Below are 8,657 nucleotides of genomic sequence, written 5' to 3'. Positions count from 1 at the left end.
AGCTCTATGACATTGCTGTGGCTAAGATCAACACTTTGATTAGGCCTGATGGAGAGAAGAAGGCCTATGTTCGACTTGCTCCTGATTATGATGCTTTGGATGTTGCCAACAAAATTGGGATCATCTAAACTGAGTCCAGCGGGCTAATTCTAAATGTAATAAATTTTTCTCACCATAAAAAAAAAAAAGATGGTGAGGATGGTGCAGAATCAGGCAGTGGTTTTGATCTGTTGTTCATAAGGTCACCATGACTCAAGAGTTGACTTGAAGGCACCTGACAACAACAACATACAAGAAGAGCTCTTATAAAACAAATAAATAACACAAGGCTAAACATCACATCAGGAAATAGAGAGAAGGATCTATAAAAGGAACTCCCAGAAGAGAAAGTCTAGGCGACCACCACATCGGAAGAGCTCAGGTTCAGGTGCATAGTCAGGGAGATACCAAATGAAGTTCCAGCAAGACATCCATTTACACCCAACAGATGGGAATGTGAAAGCCGCTGATAATCCCTATTACCAAAGGAGATGTGAGGACTTCAGCACATTTGTGGTTGAAAATATGTATTAACGCAGCCTTTTCAGAAAGCAATATGTTACATCTGTTGTCATTAAAAAATGCATATGTCTTCCGACCCAGAAATCCTACTCCCCGGAATCTACCCCTTGAGAATAAAGGGTGTGAAACTTAAAGACATGTGTGTTTACACATGGCAAACAGTAACAAAAACAGAATAACTCGAAACAAAGTGGCTATTATCTATAGGGAAATGGTTGAATAGATTCTAGTAGAGACACATCATAGAGTTATATATCTCTGGAAAGAAAAAGAAAAACACCCACAAAAACAAAACCAAGACACCTCAACACCATTGAGTCAGGTAGAAGTAGCTCATAGCTGACCCTCCAATAGGTTTCTGAGGTTGTAAATTTCATGAAAGGATACTGTCCATCTTTCTCCTGTGAAGCTGCTGGTGGATTCGAACTGCTGGAGAGGTGAGGATTTTAGATGATCAGTACAGTTCCCCAAGAACTATCACACCAGAGAAAAAGAAGTTGGAAGTGTTGATCACTGCTCTCAAGTTAGTCCCCAGCTCAGGCTCCCCCACACACAATGCCGTGAAACCCACCCTGGTCCTGCACCTGTCCTCTGATCCTCTGCAGGTTTACATTGGCAATTTTCAGAAGTAGGTCACCAGGCCTTTCTTCCTATTGTCTCTTGGTCTGAAAGTTCTACTAGAACCCTCTGGGCAACATTGTAGTTGCTGTTAGGTGCCTTCCAGTCGGTTCGACCTCAAATTGACCCTATGTGTGATGACAAGAAATCCTGCACCATCATCACACATGAAAGTTGACATGAAATCAGGTGAATAAAATGAGATTTCAGTTATTTAAGTGCTGGGGGAGAAAAACTCAAAACAAGATGCAGAATGCTCACCGTACACCATCCTCACACATGAAAGTTGAGGTGAATTAAGTGAGATTTAATTTCTTTAGCTATTGGGGGGGGGAATGGGTGAATTAAATGGTATTTAATTTAATTTGAGTGTTGGGAAGGAAACCAAGATACAGAAAACTATGTGTATATATTCATATGAACGCATAGTGAAGCAATGACCAACACCTAACACGTGTACATTTAGATGTTTCTAGATGATTATGGATCCAGAAGAGATTGATGTTGTTAACAATTACAGCTTGCTCGGCTCCACAATCAACACTCTTGGCACCGGCAGTCAGAAATTCAAAAGACGAATTACATTAGGTAAATCTGCTGTCAGGGACCTTTCTAGAGTCCTGAGAAGCAATGCTGTCAGTCTAGAGACTAAGGTGCGCTTGATCCAGGCCATGTTCTTTATAATCACTTATTATGCATCGGAGAGCAGGACAATGACTAAGGATGACAGAAGAAGAATTGATACCTTTGAGTTGTGGTAGGAAGCAAATAGATCTGTCTCAGAGAGGGTGAAACCAAGTTTCTCCTTGGAGGCTAGGATTTTGAAGTTCAGTCTTATATTTTGGGCATGTGGCCAGGAGAGACTGGTCCTTAGAGGACATCATACTTGGAAGGTTGGAGGGACAGCTCAAGAGAGGAGACCCCGGATGAGATGGATTGATATGGTGACTAGGACAATGGAGGTAGGTGTGTTGGAGTCAGTAAGACAGGCTCAGGACAGGGTATTCTTCAGAGATGTTGTACATAGGGTCACTATGAGTCACAGGTGACTCGACAGCACATAACAACAACAACAGATGATTACATTAATGTAGTGGACCAAACACTGGAAGGATAAGTACTACTAGAAGTTTTCTGTACAGCGTAAAAAGGGGATTTAATAAATTGATATGTTCATCAGCAGATTTCAGTGCTCCTGGGAAACGGCTGGTACATGTAAGATTTCCCCGTTTTCCAAATGCAGGCTCAGAGGTGATCACACTCGGAGCCAGGGCCCCACTGGAAGACAATTACTGAGGCATAAATGCCACACAACATTCCCAGGCTGAAATCAGAATCATTCCCAGACAAATATAGCTAAGCCATTGGCGTCAAATTGATGAGCACAAATGTCTAAATGACAGGCTTGGCATCACAGACGTGGGGTTTGGAACCAGCCCTGTGACTTCAAGAACCTGGCCCAGTGTCCCTTCGCTGGAAAGAAAGCAGGGGGCTGCCCCTCTGAGTTTCAGAAAAAGCAGGACACGTGCAATGGGCTGGAGTCACAGGAACCAGCCCTGCGCTCTAGCCCCAGTTGTCCCTGGCCCATTTGTGGCAAACAGCGCCTTTGGAGGGATTAGCAGGGAGTGGGAGTGGGGGAACAGATGCAACAGATTAGAGAGGAAATCTGTTCTTGGGTGACTGTTGGCGAGCTGATGGGGTTTATGGCAGGACAGGGGGAAAGGGGATGGCTGGAGAGAGGAGGACAGAGACGTATCACTCCTCAGGTTCTGCTTTGGTTTTGGTTTTTTATTTTGAGGGGCTTTCTGAACAAGAACGCCATCTTGACAAACTGCAGCTGAATTAGGCATGGAGGGGAGATGGCGGTGAGGAAGAGGGAATTTTCCGGAAGCCAAGTGGAATTCCGTGACTAGCCAACTCAGCATTACTCAGTTCCTTTAAGGGAACTGAATTCTCTGGTGGCTTAATGGTAAAGAATTGCACTTCCAACACAAAGGCACACAGTTCAAATCCAGCAGCCCCACAGGAGAAAGGTGGGCAATTTCCTCCTGTGTAATTAACTGCTTCTGAAAACCCACTGAATGGTCAGTTCTGACTTGACAGTACACAACAACTTTCAGACCTTTGAGGGCCCAGGGGTCTAACTCAGGGGCAGAGCAAATAGCTGCCTTTTGTTTTCGGCTTGTGAGTCCTACAGGACTTTGTGGGCAGGGACTCTGGTATCTAGAAGTCTGTCTAGGGTGGGAGCCTTCCACCTGGAGGAAGTGGTGGTGGAATTCAGCTCTTTTAAAGTGTTGTGAAAGAACTTGACAGCAGCTTTGAAGGGCCAGCCCAGACCAGAGTGACCGCAAACAGCTGAGGGCTGTGAAAGGCAGGCCTGGTGTGACCTATCCGGCCTTGGAGGCTGTCAGCTGGGCTTGTGGGCCTACCTGTCCTAACTGTGGCCCCTCGCCAGTGCTCCGTGAGTCCTCGTGTGTGCAATAAATGGAGCTCTTAAATAAACGGGAAGCAGCCGACACAGTCCAGAGGGCAAGATTGATTTCTATTTAGAAAGGCTGAAGAGGAAAAGTTTAAATTCGATTTAAATATTTACTCAAAGAGAGGAGAGCGACAGCTGAGACCTTGTAACGTAGACTTAGGATGAGGTGAAGCTGAAGATGACTTTTCTGAAGTAAACCACAGGCAATAAAAACAAAAACAAAACCCAAGGTGGAAAACAGAAAGGGGGCCTGAAAAGTCCAGGGCTTCCAACCTCTCTTCATTTTGGTCCGACTCCTGCTGATAATTTGTATTTTCACTCCACGTAGAATCTGTATTTTAATAAGGTTGGTCTGTTGCAGTCCATAGAATTTTCACTGTCTGATTATCAAAAACAGGTCATCTGGTTCTTTTGCCCAGTCTATCTCTGTCTGTAAGTTCTGCTGAAACTTGGTTGCCGCCTTGGTGGCATATAGGCCTCTGGAGATGGACTAGACTGGGAATCGAATGTTGGTCTCCTGCATGGAAGATGAGACTCCCACTACTTACCAAACCACCCCTGCCTCCATAACCCTTCATTAGTCCTGCAAACAATACAGATTTTCGGATCAATCCTCAGGGCTCAGCGTGTGTGAAGTAAGCCCAAATCAGACCTGTGGCCTTCTAGCAGGTTCTGACTCTTAGCAATCTCCCATCCAGTTTCCAAGGTGAACCTTCAGTGGAGGAGACTATTCAGCTTTCTACTGCTGAGTCATTGGAGAATGGGAACTCCTGGCCCTACTGCCATTGTTGTTAGGGGTCATCAAGTCAAGTATGACTCATAGCGACCCTATGAACAGCAGATCTGAGCCCTATCCTGAGCCGTCCTCACCATCTCTGACACACCTGAGCCCATTGCTGCTGTCACTGTGTCAATCCATCTCATTTCCCTTTCCCTGAGGCTCCCCCTTTCCAAGCAGAGTCCTTTTCCAAGGAATGGGTTATCTTATTAACAACACAACCAAAGTATGTGTTCTCCACATAGTCTCACACAGTCTCCAGGATTTTCTGTTGGGGAAACATATTTAGGGACCGGGTCAATGTAACCTCGTGGCAAATGACGTCAACCACTACCATGAACTGCAAGAAGATTCTTAGCGCAGGGGTCACAATTGAGATTTGGCCCCGTGACTTCAAAGATCAGTAGACGGCTAAAGGACATCTTTTTCCATGTCCCTTATGGCCTCTCCAGTCACCAAGACTCTACTTGCCTTGGAGTCGGAACCAACTCTCAGCTGAGCCTCCACGTGTAAATCACATGAGAGTGGCCATTTTTCTTCTTCAGAGCTGAGGGTGGATTTGAACCAGCAGAGAAGCTACCCTTTTTGGTTAGCACTCTTCATTCACCAAGAGCTCATGATTTCCCTTACCCTTCACGTCCATCACCAAATCTTGGCTGCAACACTGTTTGTTCATTTGCCCTCTCTTCATTTCAGACTCATGGCAGCTGCATGTAGAATAGAAATGCCGCATATAGTCTCAAGGCTGGGAAGTTTGGGAGGAGCTCTGCTGAAAATTCCATAGTTCAAGTTCAACAGGCGCATGGTGGTAGGGAGATGAGGAGTCTCTTCCTGACCTTCGCTCTCATTGCCTTCCCCTTGGAACAGACTCCTAGCTGACCCTCCAGTGGGTTTTCAGAGAGACTGTAATTGTACAGGAGGAGATTTCTCACCTTTTCTTCACAGGGCTGTGAGTAGATTTGAACTGTCAAAGATGCACCACTTTTCATCTGCACAACTCCCAACAGACTGCACCACCAGAGTCAGAGCTGCCTCGAACAGTCTTGAAGTCTCAGTGAGAGCTGCTATGAGTGGGAATCTGTATGAAAGCAATGGGTTTTGGTGTGAATTCTGGACACACACACATGTATCTAAGCTTCATTGTTATTTGCTCTTTAGAGGCAAGATCAGCAACTCAAGGTCAGTCCCAACATAGCCCGAGTCCCTAGAGGAGCTTCCCAACACCTAGATGATGTCCCCTCTCTGAGATGGGACTCAGCCACTCTGGTGGAGCGTCCCCAGGCACCAGGCGCTAGATACAGCTCCGCTCCCACAGCTCTGCCCCCTCTTGGGAAACCTCTCCTTCCTCCCTGGCATCTTGGCTATTTATATAAGTCGAACTGCCTCATTTTCCCAAGGGGGTCATTTGGTAAAGATAAAAATGGCTCAGAGAAACCACAGACTAAAATATGTCACTGACGAGAACTGTCTTTGCTTCAATATGCCACTTGCTGGTGAATCCGTTCTCTCTTGTCACTTATAACAACATTATCAGGTTGCTCAGGACACACAGCCTCTAGCCACTATGATCTCTGCCCCTACCTCTCTCAGTGTTCTGTATTCTTTAAAATAATTTTTATTGAAAATATTTTATGTATTTGACAAAGTGTAAGCACCTAGGCCATGAAAGGCACCAAGACTAGAGAGATTTAAGTTGTGGCTCCTACACTTCTTGTTGTTGTTGTTCTGTGCCATTAAGTTGCTTGCGACTCCTACTGACAAGAGCCCTAAACCCTGCTTTTTCCTGTGCCAACCTCGCTGTTTCCAACACACCTACTCCCACTACCCCAATCACTGAATCGATACATCTCATTGAGGGTCTTCTTCTCCTGTGCTGTCCCTCCACTCTCCCAAACATGATGTCCCTCTCCAAGGACTTGCAACATGTCCAAAGTATGTCAGACGAAGTTTCAGAATCCTTGCCTCCAAGGAGCAGCCTGGCTTCACCCTCTCCAGGACAAACTTCTTTGTTTTCCTAGCAGTCTATGATATATTCAATGTTCTTCTCCAGCACCACAGCTCAAAGGCATCAATTCTCTATCATCCCTAGTCACTATCCAACTCTCTGATGCATAGTACTAAGTGTAAAATATTGGAGAGTCTTTGGGTCCAAGATTCTTGGTGCATTAAAGCCTTTCTTATATTTTCTAGCCAAGTGATGAATTAAAGACAAATATGCATTTTTCAGCACATTGATTGGACGATAAAGAATAATTGATACCTTTGAAATGCAGTGTTGGCAAAAAAATACCAAATACCCCATGGACTACCAAAAGAACAAGCAAATCTGTCTTGGAGAAAATGCAACTTCAGTGCTCTTAAAAGATGGTGAAATTTCATTTCACATAATTGGGGCATGTTTCCATGAGGCACCAACCAGTCCTTGGAAAAAAAAGTCATGATGGGAAAAGCAGTGAAAGAGAGGAAAGCTCTCAGTGAGATGGATTGACATAGAAAGTGCAACAACAGACTTGAACATAGCGGAGATCATGAAGATGGTTTGGGATAAGTCCAAGTTTAGATCTATTGTTCATAGAGTTGCTGTGAGTTGAAGTTGACTTAATAGTACCTAATAAGAACAGCAGTATCATTCTTTGGATGGTACAAACAGTTTATAGAGTATTGTCAAAGAATAGTAAAAAAAACGTAGACTGTCGGAAGAACCAGTTAGTCCTGGAGGATGTACAACCAGAATGATCTTGAGAAGCAAGGATGATGAGACTTCACCCTATTGGACGTGTTATCAGGAGGCACCAGGCCCAGAGGAAAAACATTATGCTTGACAAAGTGGAAGTGGGGTCAATGAAAAAGATGATGACCCTCAACAAGTTGATGTTATTGTTACATTAGGTTAACTTACTATATGTTGCCTTACATTACAGTTATGTTATGTTACATTGTAATCAACCCATTGTTGACCCTCCAGCAGGTTTTTAGAGGCCATAAATCACACAGGAAGAGATTGCCCATCTTTCTCCTGTGGAGCAGCTGGTAGATTCAAACCATGTGTCTTCAGGTTAGCAACATAGTTCCTTACCTCTAGACTACCAGTTCCCTCAACCAAATGATAGGAAGGCACAATGATAAAGCTAACCACCTTCCACTGAATCCATTTCAACTCATAGGCCAGAGCAGAGCAGATCTCCAAGGCTTTAAATCCTTCTGGAAGCAAACTTCCACATCTTTCTCCTATTGAGAAGCTGATGGGTTCAAACACTAGATAGGGACTAAGAGCTTTAAATACTGCATCATGAAGGTTTCTTGTTAAACCAAAGCATCAAGTCCACTTCCATCAATTCAAGACTGACTGTGGGAATCCTTCATTGGGATTCTGAAGTTATGAATTTTATTTCCTTTTTGGAAGTTGTAAATTTTTTTGAGAGGAATTTATCTCATCTTTCTTCCTCAGAGAGGCTGATGGATTTGGATTGTCAAACTTTTGGCTGGTAAGTCAACACAGCCAGGTATTTACAAATATAAGGTGTTGTGAAAAACAGTGTGGTGTCATGAAATGATGTGTTGCCTGCCTGAACAAGACAAGCTAAAAACGCCGCTTTGATGTGAGAGTAGTGTTCTAGAAAGTTCTATATTTGTCCCTCAGAGTGTGCTCTTCTTCCTTCGCCTCAAAGCTCTGTGCACCAGAGGCATTTCTCTTGGGACTGTGTCAGTGAGGACCTTTCGTCTCTTGGATTTCAGTTCTTATGGCCAGGGCATCTGAAGAGAGGCGGCGTGCAATGATTATTCCCCAACTTCTTCCCTACAGCACCAGTTGTTGTCTAGTTAACACCTCCTCATAGCCACATCAGGTGTGTCAGAGCACAGTTACCCTCCACAAGGTTTTCAAGAACAGATTTTTTTTGGAAAGCAGTTCACCAAGCCCATCTTCTAAACAGCCTCTAAGTGGTCTTGAACCATCAACATTTCAGTTGGCACCTGAGTGGTGTTGTCATTGTTATGTACAAGTCTGTTGTGACCCATACAAACCTTGTGAACATGGATCTGAGCCCCAACCTATCCTCACCGTCTCCCAAACACTGAGCACATTGTTACAGTCACCTGCCAATCTGCCTTGTGGATTTTCATCTCTTACACTGAGCCTCCACCTTTACAAGTATGATGTCCTTTTCCAAGGACTGGCCCCTCTTAACATCATGTCCAAACTGTGTGACACAGATATTAGAA

Source organism: Elephantulus edwardii, unplaced genomic scaffold (assembly GCF_000299155.1).
Source record: "Elephantulus edwardii isolate Elephantulus edwardi_28Jun2011 unplaced genomic scaffold, EleEdw1.0 scaffold00250, whole genome shotgun sequence".
NCBI classification, from domain to species: domain Eukaryota; kingdom Metazoa; phylum Chordata; class Mammalia; order Macroscelidea; family Macroscelididae; genus Elephantulus; species Elephantulus edwardii.
Note: the sequence above shows the minus strand (reverse complement) of the source record.